Genomic DNA, 17,960 nt, shown 5'->3' on the forward strand with positions numbered 1-17,960 from the left:
CTCATCTAAACCTATTCTGTCTTCCTTTTACGAATCTCAGATTCTGGAGGTCACAGTTAAAGGGAAGGTAGAGAAGAATAAGTTTCTTCTTACAATGGATACCGAATGAGAAGTGAAGAGTCCCTAGACAATGGTTTTAAATTAAAGCATATCAAACTCAAACCACATAGTGACTTTTGCTATTAAACCAAAAAAACCAAACCCATTGCTGTTTAATTGATTCCAAGTCATAGCAACCCTACGGAACACAGCATAACTGCCCAATAGAGTTTCCAAGGAGTGTCTGTTGGATTCAAATTGCTGATCTCTTGGTTAGTAGCCATAGTTCTTAACCACTACACCACCAGGGTTTCCACTCTTGCTATTAAAAAAAGAAATAAAAAGAGGCTATAAATCCTGTTTGTGATATAGAACTTGAGAGGTCGATGAATAAGAGCTGGTTTTGTGAATGCTTTCTGGAAGCTTTCACTAAACCTGTAATTATATTGTCCACAGCTCATATTTACCCCATACATTTAAAAAAAAAGGAATTGTGTATTCTGTATTTTGAGTCTGATTATTCTTTGAGGAGTTCTAGTGGCGTAGTGGTTAAGCATTTAGCTGCTAACCAAAAGGCTGGCAGTTCGAATCCACCAGCCACTCCTTGGAAGTCCTATGGGGCAGTTCTACTCTGTCCTATAGGGTCACTATGAGTTGGAATCATCTCGATAGTGACAAGTTTTTGGTTTTGTTTATCCTTTGGATTCATGATTTAAAGCTCCTTTTTGAGTCTGGGGGGCTACAAGGCCCAGAATTCATCCTCCAAAGTTGGGAACAAGGTCAGTAAAAGATAACCTTCTAAAATTACTTAATTTTACCTGAAAAGGAAAGAATTTAAAATGGATCATTTTAGGTATATGTAAAATTAACTCATTCTAAGGTTTTTTTTCTTTAAGAAAGAGACTATAACTGATTTAGATAGTAATTAAGAAACTCATGCCAAATCCACAGGACTAGAGTGTATTTTCAGGAAAATGTGATAGAGGTATAAAAAATTCTTGCTTATTTATGTACACTTATTTACTAGGCATGAGGAAATGGTGTTCTTAGTAGTTTTTAATAAAAGAATGTGACAGTAAGGAAAAAAAATCCATTGCCATTGAGTCAATTTCGACTCATAGTGACCCTACAAGACAAAGTAGAACTGCCCCATAGGGTTTCCAAAGAGCAACTGGTGTACTCGAACTGGTTAAGAGCCAAGCTCTTAACTACTGCGCCACCAGGGCTCTGATAATAAGAAAGTCTAGTCTTAATTCAGTACTTATTGTTTTTGCTGTTATTGTTAAATGGCATCGAGTCAGTTCCAACTCATAGTGACCCTATGTACAACAGAATGAAATACTGCCTGGTCCTGCACCATCTTCACAATCACTGGTATGTTTGAGTCCATCGTTGCAGCACTGTGTCAGTCCATCTCATTGAGGGTCTTCTTTTTTGCTGATCCTCTACCAACCATGATGTCCTTCTCCAGGGTCTGGGCCCTTCTGATAACATGTCCAAAGTATGCGAGAAGTCTTGCCATCCTCGCTTCTAAGGGGCATTCTGGTTGTACGTCTTCCAAGACAGATTTGTTTGTTCTTCTGGCAGTCTATAGTATAGTAAACATTCTTCGCCAGCACCATAATTCAGAGGCATCAGTTCTTCCTTGGTCTTCCTTATTCATTGGCCAGCTTCCGCATACATATGAGGCAATTGAAAATACCATGGCTTGGGTCAGGTGCACCTTAGTTCTCAAGGTCAAGTCTTAGCTTTTTAACACTTTGAAGAGGTCTTTTACAGCAGATTTGCCTAATGCAATACGCCATTTGATTTCCTGACTGCTGCTTCCTAGGGCTTTGATTGTGGATCCAAGTAAAATGAAATCCTTGACAACTTCAATATTTTCTCCATTTATCATAATGTTGTTTATTGGCCCAGTTGTGAGAATATTTGTTTTATGTTGAGGTGTAATCCATATTGAAGGCTGTAGTCTTTGATTTTCATCAGTAAGTGCTTCAAGTCCTCTTCACTTTCAGCAAGCGAGGTTGTGTCATTTACATATCGCAGGTCGTTAATGAGTCTTCCTCCAGTCCAGTACTATATAAGGAAAAGGCTGTTCTATTTCTAGATAATCAACATGAACTACATAGACAAAAATAGCCCAGGGTACAGAAGACAAATTCCTAAAAAATTCAACTTCCTAAAAATTCAACTTCTGTGCTTAAACACCCTCATGATGTATGATTTGATTTGCTAAACAAACAACGGAAACAGATTATCTTCCTAGATATATTCTCCATTAAAAATGGACAAATTAGAATTCTGTTCTATCAGTATCCAGTTGAATCAGGACCTGGAACATGGTCACCTTTGAGCAGGCTACTAAAACTGAGTGCCTATACTTGAAGAGCTGAATACCATACTGTAGTCTTTTTTTTCCTTTCATGAAGTATTACCTCATCAAAATGTTCTTCCATCCAGGCCCTCCTTCTTCCAATCTATCCTCCACCCTGCGGCCAGTTGCTGTTCTAAAACAAATTTGATCAAGGCAATTAACAGATGCAAAACCTGACTCCCATAAAAGCTGTAAGGGCCAGATTCCTTAGCTTGGCTAACAGAGCCATTCGCAGTGTGTCCTAAACCTTCCTTTCTGGCCACATCTTCTACCATTTCCTCTTCCCACAACTGCCTTAATCACTGCAGACCACTTCCTTGGCTCATATTGATCCATTGGTCCATGATGTTCTTTCTATTCTTTTCCATCTGGAAATATCTTATATATCCATTAAGGTCCTGCTCGGATATAGCCAAGGTCAAGTGTCAACCTTCTATGGAAACTTCCTAGCCCTCCTAGACAGAACTAATCCTTCCTTCAACTATGCTTCCATAATGCAGTATACATAGAGCCTCTGTTATAGCACTTTACACACTGTAACCATTTATATAATAATTTGTTTGTATAGCTGCCTCCCCAAATGGATGTGGGTTCCATATGGGTTGAGACGTTGTTTATCTCCTCTGTGTGTCTCCAGTGACAAGCCTAGAATCTGGTGGCTGGGAAACAATGGACAAGGGTTGGCTTGAGGAATGTGTGTCTCTTATGGCACAGGTGCAAAGGCCCTGCCTCATCAACCACCTGGCATCTGTAAAGCTGAAACAATCCTCTTTAAAACTACAAATGACTTTAAGAATTTAAACTATTTAAATACTTATTACTTCCATAATTTCCTATGGCAACAACACATAGTAATAAACACAGAGCTTCTCTCTAATAAAAAGAAATAATCTCTCTTGTTTCTCTAAATAAGCATTATAGTGATTAACCAAAAACCAAACCAAACCCAGTGCCGTCAAGTTGATTCCAACTCATAGCGACCCTATATGAGATGATGATGATTACAGTGATGAGAGCCTATCAAAATGCTACATGTATCAAATTAGATAAATTATTATCTATTTAGAATCCAAATAATACTTAGAATGCTCAAGGTATTTTTGTAGAATTAAATAAAGGACTAAGGAATTCACATGAAAAGCAGTTCTCTTAACACTTAACTCTTAACACAACTCTTAACTCTTAACACTGTGGCTTTTAAAATATAAGGAACACTTCTTAGAAAACGTTATAATCTACTTCTCTTTCAAAATAGCTTTGCCTTATATTTTTCACGACTACAACTAAAACAACACATTTAGAATTTGAATAGGTTCACACAAATGAAAATATGAGTGTGGACTTAATACAAGAAAATTAAAAAGGAAAAAAAAAGCTGCTATAATTTAAGAAGAGAACAATCTCACAATACTGATTTTAAGTTCTTAAATAACAATGATTCTTATTAACTTTAAGAATTGACCTTTATAAATCTCTGTATTAACTAAATGAGGAAAATACAGAGAATCATATATAAAACACACAGCTTAGCTTTTCACATCCCTTTGGCTCAGAAATATTTAATAGCAAATGTTAATACAGTATGTCAGAAACTTGGAAACACTGCTGCTGTATTACTAGATGTTTCTACTAAAATAATGACTTCTGAACAACTAAATACGTCCAGAAAACCACCCAGAATATACTAACTATAAACAAGTCTGAGAATATACTTTAATGCTGGCAAAATCTGTGTTGCAATAAACTAATAACAATTTAGCATATGTAACAGATCCAAACAACCACCACAACAAATAGTCCTCTTTTTACCCTTTCTATCTATCAGCCTGCATACTTTCAGATTGCCTTCAGATATACTGTGGTGGTAAAATATAGCTATCAGTAATAGTAGTGTGCTCTTAGATATTTCAAAGAGTGTGTCATATAGGTTACCTGTCACATAAGAAAGTGAGCTATTTGAATTGGACACATGAAATAGCTAGGGTGAAGGTCATCTCCGATATTTACCCCAAATGTTTCTCCTACTATTGGACTATTCTCCTGATCCACCAAATTTAAAACTTTACATTTTCAACCTCTCTTTCAGTGCCCAAATTTAATACCCCATTAACTCTTTTAATTCCCTTTTCCTATTATTTCTCATTTTCACATGTTATTACCTTAATTTGCAAAATAGCTTATATTTTCCTTAGCTTTAGGTATATTTGAGAATCATTATCAGAGTTAATGTTTGTCCTTACAGATTTATAAAAAATATTCTTTTTTCCCCTGATGCCAATATATAATATTTCTCAGATTTATAAAAATGAATTTTATTTAGTTTTCCCCTTTCCTGTTCCATTTACATATCCAGTTTTCAGAGATCTGTTTCTTTTTATTCTTCAATTTTAAAAGAAATAGCAGTGTGCTACAAATAGTTTAAATATAATCGAATTTGGTTTCAAAATCGTGCAGTCATCCCTCTCACAAATTCCCTTCTATTTGATAATGGAGACACAGAGAGGAAGCACAGTCATTCTTCTTCCTGAAGTAGCCTCACAGGTGAAACAAGATGACTAGGAGATTAAATACAAACACACACAGAAAATTCCACAAGATTATGGGGCCTAACAGGGACAAGGCTACAAGCCAAAAAATAAAATATGTGTGTACTCAGGTGTAGAAAAGGTTCTGATTCACATATTTGTCTTTTCAGACATTCTCGGACAAAGTGATAAAGTGATTCTTGAGGTCTTAAATATTGGCCATTTATTAGTGAGAAAATAATATAAAACATAAAAATAAACTTATTTTCTTTAAAATACAGTAATAACTTTTTTCAATTACAAAACAAAATACTACCTATAATCGCAGTCTAAAACCAACACATTGAAGGGTTTTTTTTACTTTTTTTTAAAGTAAAGATTAGAACTCCTTTCAGTCTAGTGTAAGAGGAATCTGAACTAGTTTACCAAGGAATACAAAATAATGAGATCATCCCTTAAATCTTGAGAGAGGCAAGTTTGGAACCGATAAAAGAATTACTGCTATATACATAGTGGGAGGTAAAATTATGAGACTAATAAAATATTTTAGAAATCTTCATGCATCATTCAAATTAATCATCTCCAGCTAAAACACATATTGACTTGTAATAAGAGTCCTGTGTTAGGCCACACAGCTTGATTTTTGGCTTAAAAATACGTCCATAAACTAATAATAGAAATACACAAACTTAGACTGTCCATCAGTTTCTCCTTCTCCCTAGACAGAGCTCCCTTCGCTGCAGCTCCCCATGCAGAGAGAATCTAACACAAGTTTGCCTAGGAAGCACAGGTTTAAGTCACTAAGGTTTGGGGTTTTTTGAGTGGTTCTTTTCTATCTCGTATTTCCCCATCGCTCCTGTAGTGAGGGTAGGTAAGAAGACGTGTAAATCCTGCTGGAATAGAATGAAAAAGAAGGTAGTTAGGACTCATATGTAGGTCTATTCTATTTCCCTTACAAAAATTTGATCAATCGGTGTAACTAAGATTTGGATATGTATCATATATGTAGGTCTATTCTATTTCCCTTACAAAAATTTGATCAATCGGTGTAACTAAGATTTGGATATGTATCATAGTATTGAAATTATCTGATGGCATTTCAAATTTAATAAAAGTAAGAGGAAGCCAAAAAAGTCAACTAGATAGTTTTCTATTTTCAGGAATGTGTGATATGAAATTGGGAAAAGGAATTCATCTATGAGGAAACTCTGAAGGAGCCACTAATGAATAACGATGGCACAGTGCTTGGTGCAACAGTTAAGCACTTGGCTGCTAACTGAAAGGTTGGCAGTTTGAACTCGGCCAGTGGCTCCATGGGAGAAAGATCTGGTAATCTGCTCCCATAAAGACTATGCCTAGCAAACTCTATGGAGCAGTTCTACTCTGTCACATGGGATCACCATGAGTCAAAAATTGTCTCGACAGCACCTAACAACAACAACAAAAAGGATTTCTAGGAAGATGACAGAATAAACTAGTTGCTTAGTCTTAGGAAACCTATCAGAGAACAACCAACCTATCAGAATCAATGAGAAACAGATAAAAATCTTACGAGATAAAATTTAAAATATCATGCAACTATAAATTAGTTAACTTAAGTCCAATGAACAAGTATTGAAACCACCAAAAACAAAGTGAGGCTACGAAAGGTACAAGATACTCACAAAGGTGGAAACTCTTCAACCACTTGGATATCCAACAAATAAATATAAACAAACTAATCGACTTGACAGCACTGGGTTTTAACATTATTTTTAAAGTGCTAAAAGAAGGGATAATGACTGCCCCCAAAAGGAATACACTGCAATAATGAAAGTACTAAACATGAAAGTTTAGATGCAGAACAAAATTGATTTGGCTGGGTCAAGTGTCAACAAAGATTTGTAGGGCGGCGAATGTAAATCACATTTGAAGTAGCAGAGATGGTAGAATACAGAAGAAACTTACACATCTGGAAAAAATCCGTCAAGCCATCATCTCATCACCTCCTGGGACCTGGTTATTCATGCAATATTAACAAATCAATTATGTTTCCTCAGACAGATTCATTTTTAAAAAAGTACTCTTTATTCTTTTTAACCCCTCAATCTAATATTGTTTACTCTGGTCACTTTTCTGACAAATAAGTTTATATAATCCCAAGAGTCTGCAGCTTGGATGTCATGTTGTCCTCTAGCCATTATTATTCAATAAAATGGCATGAACTCCAATGCCTCTCTCCACCCCTCATTTCCCACCCATAATCTCCAGTCTATCTGGGCAGCACAAAGGGAGGGATTGTGTCACCTTCACTGCAGGTTCATTCACATTGTAACCCACTTCTCTGGCTTTCATGGCACTCCCAGTGTGCAGTGCTCCATCTTCCATCATTCCCCAAGGCATCACTAATTTATACCCACTGAGTGTAAAAGTCTTCTCTGGACAGTTTGGAGGTATAAGACAGAACTACTATATGGGGAAAGGAAATCCCCTAAAGCTGGATGCCAAATCTGAAGAAAATAAAAAGAATGTAAACACTTCAAAGAGATCCATTTAAGAGTCAGACCCTCATTCCCATGGCTACATTCTATCTCATTGTCTTACCTCTCCAGATATTTTTCTTCCATCTCTCTTCCATTCTAAGTTCTCAAATCTTGAAAAAATTCTCCCCACAGAACCCTCAGTTGCTTTCACCTTGAGTATTCACTAGAGCAATGTACTTTTGCTTCTGCCTTCTCCTATCAGATCTGCCCAGAGTGCTACTCTTCTCAAAGCCCCAATCTACTCATCAAGATTTCTTCTTAAATGGCATGAAAGAGTCACAACATAGATGTGCCTGATATTCTCTGGCACATTCTCAAAATGTCTCTCTGCCCTATTCCACCCTGTGCTTCAAAATGCTCGCCTCTATAGGCTGTATCATTGAGGTTCCCTTGCCATCTGGTTTATGGTTAGGTTCTTCCAACGGGAGGCACTAACTGATTGAAGGGCCAGAGGAAGGAGGTCAGGGTATTTATTCAAATTCCCTCACTTACAGGCTGAGGGTTCAGCAGTGGGTATATTTCTCTAATGAACGCCACAGTTCTTGTTAGGCAGGTAGCCATTTCCTACAGCTGTTAATCTCACTGGGTTCCAGTAATTATTCCTAACCCAGTAGCATCAGTAGAACTGGTGTCACCCAATGCGGTAACTTATGGTGTCAACAGCTCCCCCCCACATGGACCTCCTCTCATCCAGACCATACAGAATCCTTAGCAATGTTTTTTTGTACTAATGTTACTCGTAAATCATACTTCCAGTATATCACTCCTTCTTTTCCTTTAATTACTACTTTATTCTCAAAAAAGTTATTGATATAGATTCACAAATACTAATTATCACAACACTGTAGCTAAAACACCAGGAAATTTGACAATATCAGTGACCAAAAACACTGGCAGCAACGAAAACAACAGCATGTGCTTGTAGCACACAGATTCCAAGTGTCATTGTAATTGGGTAATAACGACAACTATGACCGGTGAGCATTAGAAGGTTCAAAAAGTAAGTTAGCATAGAGTTTTCACCTTGTATGTATGTTGATACACAGAAGCTGGGCTTATGAAAAATGTTTTTGTCATAACAACTACCAAGCCAAGCCAAACACATTGCCATTGAGTCAATCCTGATTCATAGGGACCCTGTAGGACAGAGTAGAACTTCCCCATAGGGTTTCTAACTACAGGAATATTTTTTAAAAGACAATAAATTTCTGCTGAAATACTGCACAAAAACTTCAGATAGTCATTTTTGGTGTAACTCCCTCTGACAGTGTCACCCAGTGTGGTCCACACCCCCTGCATTCCCCTAGTGATGCCACTGTCTCAACCCCTTGCCTCTTGAGGCTTAGGGGTGGCAGTGACTTCCAGCTGTTACTAGACCAAAATGCTTCACCATCCCTTGTTGGTCTTCCTTAATCCTGCCCACACCTTCGTAAATAGTCCCCTCATTAAACTGTCTTCAGTCACCCCTTCTGAGTGTGCCAGGATCTTAACTGATTGAGCAGGCAAGAAAATAGACTAATTAAAATTGTAATTGATACCCCTAGAGAGATCACAGAGGATAAAATACTCATAATATAAGAACTGGTTGCTCAGAGAAAGAAGCAATCAGAGAATAAGAAAAAGTTCTTGAAAATTAAAAAACATAAGTGCTGAATAAACACGTCAATAGAAGCACTGAATAATAGAACTGGGTTGAAGGGCAGATTTGTTATCCAAAAGATACAAATTCTTCCCTGGAAGATAAATCCCAAAGATGTAAAGTTAAAAGATAAAAAAGAATGAACATATGGGTAAAGGATGAGTTGGAAGGCTAACACCTATCTAATGATAGGTCAGAAAACCCTGGTTGTGTAGTGATTAAGTGCTATGGCTGCTAACCAAAAAGTCAGCAGTTCAAATCCACCAGGCACTCCTTGGAAACTCTATCGGGCAGCTCTACTCTGTCCTAAAGGGTCTCTATGAGTTGGAATCAACTGGATGGCAACAGGTTAATGACAAGTCAAAAGGGCATAAGGAGATAATGGAGGAAAGGAAAGAAAGAAATAATAGAAGAATAACCTGGATTTAAATCTTTATACTAAAAGGGCCAAAGTACAAAAGACTAAAAATAAATTAATAATAAAAATATGGAAGGGGTAGACACACTCTGACATATAGCAACAGTAATGAAATTTCAAAACTCTAACACAAATGGTTAAGAGCTTGACTACTAAGCGAAAGGTTGGCGGTTCAAACCTACCCAGAGGTGTCTTGGAAGAAAAGCCTAGCAATATGGTTCTGAACAGTCACAGCCTTGAAAACTCTATGGAGTATGGTTCTACTCTGCACACACCAGGTCACCATGAGTCAAAACTGACTCAATGGCAACTGGTAAGGATAAATAAAGTCATCCTAAAAACTCCCAAAATGTGCTTTTTCTTAGGTGACACATAATAAAGTATTCAAGGGTGAATTGTTTGTAACTTTGAAAAGGTTCGGCAAAAAAAGAGAAAAGTGAGAGAAAGTCATTGCGGCAAAACGTTAATGATATGTGAGTCTAGGGGAAGGGTATATGGTATTTATTGTACAATTCTTTTAACCATTCAATAGGTTTGAAAAAAGTTGGAGAAAAAGAAAATCAAGCCTCCCAGGGAGGGGTAAAATAAAACAAACAAAAACAGGTTTCAATGAAAAAGAATGAGAATCAGATTGGTATAAGACTTCTCATTAGAAGCATTAGATGCTAGAAAATAGTGGAACAATGTCTTCACGGTTCTGAAAGCAAATGATTTTAACCTAGAATTCTAGTCAACTATAATCAAATTTGAAGGCAAATTAATAGCATTTTCAAATATTCAAGGATAAAACCAAAAAAACCAAACCCGATGCTGTCAAGTCGGTTCTGACTTATTCAAGGACAACACCACCTAATTCCCATACTCTCTTTAAGAAAAAGTTTTTTAATAGTGCTAAGTTTATGCAACCTGAACAACATAGCAATGAAACACTTGAATGAAAAATGAGTCAAAACTGCATCTTCCTTGTTGTTACACTAATCCAAGCATTAATCATCTCGTTGCTGAAACACTGCAGTTGCTTTCTAACTGGTCTTGATGTTTCCTTTGCTGTGCCCCTCCCATCCATTCCCCACACAGAAGCCAATGTGATTTTATGATAATTTAATGTTCCATTTTATTTATTTTTTTGCATAGGTAATATATTCACATTGAACAAAATACATTCAAATGATTTGAGAAACAAAGGTGCAAAAGGGCTTACTGCTCTGAGGCCTAGACAACAGGGTCCTTGTACTTTAGAGGGCCTGCTCTGGGCCTCCTCCAGCTGTACCTCCCGACAGAAAAGGAGCCCACAGGGCCTTGAGCATGTGTCCGCCCAGACCATGTTCCAGGTACCTGGAACTCTTGGATTCTCTGCCCAAATGGGCCGAGCCTGATCCCAGGGTTTGCAGATAGGTTGTCCTCCTTATGACTGAACTCAGGGCCCATGGGTACAACCCTAGGCCCAGAGAGTAGGCAAGGGGCAGCTGTACGTGGGGTTTCACAGAGCCCTGATAGGGAACTGAGTGTGGGGATGAGGTAGGAGGAAAGTATGGACATGCCACATGCTGGCCAGAGTCCACGATATCAGAATGGGCATGCGAAAATGTATATAGTGAAAAGTCTTGGTCCCATCTCTGTCCCCAGCTAAAATGCTTCCTTTCTCAGATACATTACTTTTAGGATCAAATCCAAAATCCTTAAAATGGCCAATATGGTGCTTCTCAAACTTTAATATGCATTAGAGTCACTTGGGGATTCAAGTCTGATTAAGTAGGACCCGGGTGGAGTCTGAGATTCTGCATTTCTAACAACATCCTAGGTAATACCAATGCTGCTGGTCTGAAGGCCATACCTTGGGTAGCAAACCAAACCCAGTGCTATCAAGTCGATTCTGACTCATAGCGACCCTACAGGACAGGGTAGAACTGCCCCATAGAGTTTCCAAAGAGCCCCTGGCGGATTCGAACTGCCGACCCTTTGATTTGCAGCCATAGCACTTAAACACTACACCACCAGGGTTTCTTTTGAAACTATGTCTTCTGCTACCCCAGTTAGGGAGCGAAACTTTCCTGCTGGCCTACCCACCTCATTTAAAAAGAAACTGCAGCTAGTCCGGGCAGATTGGGGCAGAAGTTGCCAAGTTATAACATTTATTCACTTGTTCAACAAATATTTATTGGACATCTGTTTCTGTGTGCTAGCACTGGCCTAGAGGGTCCAGCAATAAACGAGAAAAAGTCTCCATTTTCATGGAGTTTACAATGTAGTAGGGCAAACAATCAACAAGTAAATAAAAATGTCAGGCAGTGTTTGGGGCTAAGAAGAAAAACAAATCAAGATAAGGAGCTAGAGAGTTAGGAAAGGCATTAGTTTAGACAAATGAGGCATATGCAAGAACAGATAAGTGAATTTTTTTTGCTATTTTCAGTTACTAAGGCAGACACAGTGCTAAGTACCTTATAGAAGAGCTCAAGGTGCTATTACCTCCATTTTGCAGATGATAGACCTGAAGCTTCATGAGGTTAAATAATTTGCCCAAAATTAGACATCTAGTAAAAACCATGACATGAACCTAGCAGTCTGACTAATACCAATTTCTGCGCTAATCAGCTTTTGCTGAGGAAAAACATAACTCCAATGTCTCAGTAGTTTAAAAGTATGTAATTCTTGCTCATGTTTCAAGAGGCCTTCAGCTCTGCTATGCTCACCTGGGCTCCCTGTGTCTTCTCGTTCTGGAATCCAGACTTGAACTTTTAGCCTCTAAGCTGTCAGGTGTGGGCCTGCCAGTTTATGACAAGCATCATAAGAAACTCAAGTACAAATATATTCAGACATGCTACAAGTGCGTCAGCATCACTAGAGGTGTGAGCTCATGCCAAATCAATGAAATTTTCCCTTCATTGGTTTAAAACTTCCAAATTTTAATCACTTAAACTTCTCTCTAAAGTTTAAGGAAAATATGGTTAACATGCAGTAGGTCACTCTAGTTTTTGCAGTGGCTCTTAAATCTCTGTGAGATCTCAATCTCTTTGAGAATCTAATAAAACCTGGGCTCTCTCCCAAAGAAAATGATTATACACACAGTTTGGTATGCAATCTAAGGAGCACACAGACCCCTAAAGCCACAAGCCTCAATTTGAGAACCTTTAAATTGCAGCATCTTCCAAAATCAATCTCTGCTTTGAAAAGTTCCTTCAAATACCTGATGAACAAGAGTGATTTCTCTTTTACTATTTCATTTAATTAAAAAAAAAATTAACTCTATTAGCACCACAAAAACATAGTTTTTGTTAAAGCAGTTTTATATACAGTACCGCAAAAAGCATACCCCACATGCAGCAAAAAAAAAAAAAAGCCTAACCAGCTGTTAAGAATTATTTACTTCAGCGATCCTCAAGGCATGTTTTATTTATTGATGACCTGTGTGTGAATTAGTCACAAATATTTTTATTCTATGGTGGCTGATTTCCCCTCCATGCTCATTGGCTTGAAACAAGTATTCTGTAGAACACAACTCTGGTCCTTGAGAGATTCAATTTTAAATTATCCTAAGTCACACGTAATTTTTTTTAAGAGGAAAGAATACTTGGTCAAAAAAATAATTATGAAATGTACCCTCAGACTACTAAGAAATGATTAGGATTTAGGGTTATGTATCATTTTTCAGTTTTACAGTGTATTGCTGACTCAAATCTACTTTTTATAAACAAGGTACTATGTTGTTGTCATTCGGTGCCATCAAGTAGGTTCCAACTCACAGTGACCCTATGTATAAAAGAACAAAACACTGCCCAGTCCTGTGCCATCCTCACAATCATTGCTATGTTTGAGCCTACTTTTGCAACCACTGTGTCAGTCCATCTCATAGTCTTCCTCTTTTTCGATGACCCTCTACCTTACCAACCATGATGTCCTTCTTTAGGGACTGAAAGAGTACTATAACCAAAAAAACAGACAAACCCGTTGTTTTTGAGTCGATTCTAACTCATAGAGACCCTATAGGGACAAAGTAGAACTGCCACATAAGGCTTTGAAGGAGTTGCTGGTGGATTCGAACTGCCAACCTTTTGGTTAGCAGCCAAGCTCTTAAACACTACGCCACGAAGGCTCCAGTGAGTACTACAGACTATTGTATATACACTACTTTTTACATACAGAGCACTATAAGTAGAGTACTACTAAAATGTAAAATGGCACAGTGGAAGAGAACAGGTAAGTAAATACTTAATGCCCGATGTTTCATTATTGCCATCAAGTTGATTCCGACCCATAGCAACTTAATTGGAGAGAGTAGAACTGCCCCACATAGTTTCTAAGGCTGTAAATCTTTAGGGGAGCATACTGTCACGTGTTTCCTATGGAGTGGCTGCTGTGTTCAAACCGCCAACCTTTTGGTTAGTAGCTGATTGCTTGACCACTGCACCACCAGGGCTCCTATGTTTCATTATAAACCAAAAAAACCCACTCCCATCGAGTCGATTCCGACTCATAGCGATGCTATAGGACAGAGTAGAACTGCCCCATAGAGTTTCCAAGGAGCGCCTGGCAGATTCGAACTGCTGACCTCTTCTTTAAGAGCCGTAGCACTTAACCACTACGCCACCAGGGTTTCCAATGTTTCATTATACAACAACTAAATTAGAATCTGGTAGAGCTCTCATTCATATAATACATCCAAATTATTACATGGCTAATAACCAACCAACCCGTTGCCGTCGAGTTGATTCTGACTCATAGCAACTCCAAAGGACAGGGTAGAATTGCCCCATAGGGTTTCCGAGGAGCACCTGGTGGATTCGAACTGCCACCCTTTTTGGTTAGCAGTCATAGCTCTTAACCACATGGCTAATATAGGAATTTAAAATAAGTAGGGTTATGCACAAAACCAAACTCGTTGCCATCAATTCCGAAACCAAACTTGTTGCCATCAATTCCGATTCATAGCGACAGTACAGGACAGGGTAGAACTGCCTCACAGGGTTTCCAAGGAGCGACTGGTGGATTCAAACTGCCGACCTTTTGGTTAGCAGCTGAACTCTTAACCACTGCACCATCAGGGCTACATTAGGGCTAAAAGGACAATTAAACATATATTTAATGAAGGCCAGCTATCCTTATTTGTGGCTTAACACTATCTTAAGAGACAGCTAAGATAATATGATGGTTGATCACAAAACCAAAAAATCCATTGCCGTCAAGTTGATTCTGGCTCAAAGCAACCTTACAAGACAGGGTAGAACTGCCCTAGAGGATTTCCAAGGAGCGGCTGGTAGATACAAACTGCAGACCTTTAGTTAGCAGCCATGGTTCTTAACCACCATGCCACCTGGCTCCTAGTTGATGACAGAATCATTAAAAAATACAGGCATTTTATCTGATCAACATTTTTTCAATAAAATATTGCAATGGCATTGAGCAGATCTAGGGCCAATTATAGGCAAGTTTCTATTATTTGCGTTCAAAGAGAATCAATAATAAAATGTTTTTTAGTTTTGAAATGCACTATAGTGTTATGGTTAACAGAACAAACTCTGAAGGCTAACTGTCTGGTTTTGAACCCCAGTTCTGCTACCTACTAAGTAGATGAACAGAGGCAAGTTAGAGAACCTCAAGGTGCCTCAGCTCCTCTTATTAAATGGGTGAATGCATGGACAGAGCTTAGAACCTAGGACAAGACAAACGTTTAAGTACTAGAATTTACATATTATGAGGGTAGTGATTTTTATCTTTTTGTCCACTGACTCATCTAAGCGTCCAGGACAGTGCTTAGAAAACCATAGGAGCTCAGTATATATTTGTGAAATGAATGCCTGATATTATTAATACGGTTATTTATGGATGGATGGAAAAACTCAATGAGTTAAGCTCAGCTATTTAAACTTGAAAACTTCCCCTTACTCGCCCAAACTACCTCTTCTAAAACAAAATGGAAACATGCTGTTCTTAAATCACAGTTCCAAGTTTTCTCCTAAGGTTCAAAACACCAAAATATGCTATATCATCTAGACTTCAGCTGGACAAGAGTGCCATCTAGTGCTCATAAAAGCTATGACAAACTGAGAATTCAGAGTATATTTTCATCCAGTGTAATGAAGACTAAAACACACACACAAATGCAAAACCCATTAGGAAATATTCTGCTCCATTAACAACCAGTCTTTGAAAAAAGACTCTTCTAAAGAAACTCAAAGAATTGCAGCTTTCAAAATTACTATATACGGGATTCCAAAAAAAAAAAAAAAAAAAAAAAACCCATTGCCCTTGAGTCGGTTCCGACTCATGCTGACCCTATTACAGCAAACAATTTCAGACGGTATACTGAAGTTCTGCTTAACCATAAAGGCCATTCTTCTTCAAACAGATAGCTGTGTGATGAGCTCATTTTCTTTTTAACGACACGTAATTTTGGTCTTGTTACAGGAAATAAATGCACCCATTATAGAAATTTTTCAAAAATGCAGAAATGCATTAACCACTGCCCCAGAGATAACCACTATTAACACTGGGATAGACAGTCTTCTTTTATATATTATGGTCAAGATACTAAGAATGAAATATGAGTAAATAATAGTAAATAACAATTTCTTTTTACTGAAATCAAGAGCTTTCCCTATCATTGAAAAGCCCTATCCTCAACTTAACATTTTGTTTGTTGTTACTTGCCATTGAGTCAATTCTGACTCATACTGACCCCATTTACAGAGTAGAACTGCTCCATCGGGTTTTTTTTTGTTGTTGTTGTTGTTTGGATGTAATCTACTCCTGTAAAGATTATGGCCAAGAAAACCCCATGTGGCAGTTCTACTCTGTCACACGGGGTCACTATGAGTTGGATTCAACGCGACAGCACCGAGCAACCACCACCACAACCATCTTAACTGAAGCGTATTGCCAGGTCTTTTCTTCCACAGTACTGCTAGGTGGGTTTGAACCACCAACCTTTAGGTTAGCAGTCAAGTGCAAACCATTTGTGCCACCTAGAGACTTTTTTAAAATAGCTATCAGTCATGTAATTATTTTTGTCTGGTTCTGCAACAGCAAAAAAGTCCATAGGGATTCAGGCTTATAAAATTTTTTAAAAAGAAGAAATTATTTCATCTGTTCTCTTTCAGGTAGCGATAAATTGAGAGTAAAGTATACCAACTTGAGTTTGGGAGATGTGAATAGAAATTCTAGTTTGTATAATGTTTAATCTCATCCATTATTCATTTGAGAATGCTCATAAAAATTCTGGGGTTTATAATTCCCTTGATCCCCAAATCATCAACACTTGGGATTTGATTTGCAGCTCATTAGATGATCATTAAATGACAAAAGAAAAGCTGTCTGATAACTCCTACCTTCTGGACAAATGCTGTTTTACTTTTGAGCAAATAGTAGAAAGTAGGAAGTTTCCTAGGATGGCACAGGAATAATGGAAGAGAGGAGAAGAGAAATGGAGGGAGGAGGAGAGGAAAGGGAGGATGAAGAAGCTGCTGCAGGCAGGCCTCTCCCACCGAGGAGTGGTGAGTCCAAACTAGTGAGAGGCCAGAGTCTGGGCAAGGGCATCTATTGGGCAGGCTGGTGTGAGGCTCCTCTATCTGGAGACTGGTCACAGTAGTGGGTGGGGGCAGATCCTTGGCTCATGCTATTGCTTGCTGGAGTACGCTCTCTTCTGGACATTAGTTAAGTTCCAGGGCTTGTACCCTAAACCACAGATCTCTTCATATGTGCAGGGAGGCCCACTCCTCTCAGCCCCTACCTCCAGGAGATACATTGTTCTGGTAGGCTGCTTCTAAAATGATCCCGGCCTCCCGGTACTTGCTCCCTTGGGCAATCTGCTCCCCTTGTGTGTGGACTGGACCTAAGGACTTGTTTCTAAAGAATAAAATAAGGAGGCGAGGCCAAGATGGTAAAGTAGTTAGACGCTTCCTGTAGTCTCTCTTAAAACAAAGACCCGAAAAAAGAAGTGAATTGATTATATATGACAATCTAGTAGCCCTGAACATCAAAAACAAAGTTGAAGAGTTGGAATGAGTGGCAGGTGGGAGGGAGAGACAGTTCAGAAGCAGCAAGGATTTGCCAGACCTGAACTTGCCGGCACGTGAGGGCTGAGGCAAGCAGTAGCAGTTGGGATGTGTTTTCTACATCAGGAGAAACCAAGCAGCAGAGAGTCTCCTCAATCCTCTGGAACCTGGGAGAAGTGACTCTAAGTAGGCAAAAGATAAGTACAAGCATCTAACCTACTGTGTGGATCAAAAAAAAAAAAAAAAAATCCTCCCCGCTTCGGGAAGTACCTCTCTCCCATTTACCTGCCCCTTCCCTACTCTGCTCCGTCCAGGTCTGGGTTCAGAGATTGCTGTGCCCTCTGAACCAGAAGTAGGATCCATCACACACCCCAAGCCATTCTCCTGGCTCTGGAGAAGGAACAAATTAACAAAGAGGAAAAATAATCTGCCAGCTCCCCTAAGCCAGGAACTCA

General features: G+C 38.6%; 1 protein-coding gene and 1 long non-coding RNA gene across 2 annotated transcripts in view; both read right to left on the bottom strand.

The window, feature by feature from the left end:
• SESN1 (sestrin 1) overlaps positions 1-17,960 on the bottom strand; it is a 130,531-nt gene that overhangs the window by 84,625 nt on the left and 27,946 nt on the right. The gene's annotated exons all lie outside the window — the stretch shown is intronic.
• Positions 1-17,960, bottom strand: part of LOC126085484 (uncharacterized) — a 36,575-nt gene that overhangs the window by 1,210 nt on the left and 17,405 nt on the right. Inside the window, exon 1 of the long non-coding RNA XR_007519291.1 lies at positions 1-17,960. This exon is cut by the window's right edge and continues 17,405 nt beyond it. This is a non-coding gene — a long non-coding RNA (uncharacterized LOC126085484).

The sequence above is a fragment of the Elephas maximus genome, chromosome 1 (assembly GCF_024166365.1).
Source record: "Elephas maximus indicus isolate mEleMax1 chromosome 1, mEleMax1 primary haplotype, whole genome shotgun sequence".
NCBI classification, from domain to species: domain Eukaryota; kingdom Metazoa; phylum Chordata; class Mammalia; order Proboscidea; family Elephantidae; genus Elephas; species Elephas maximus.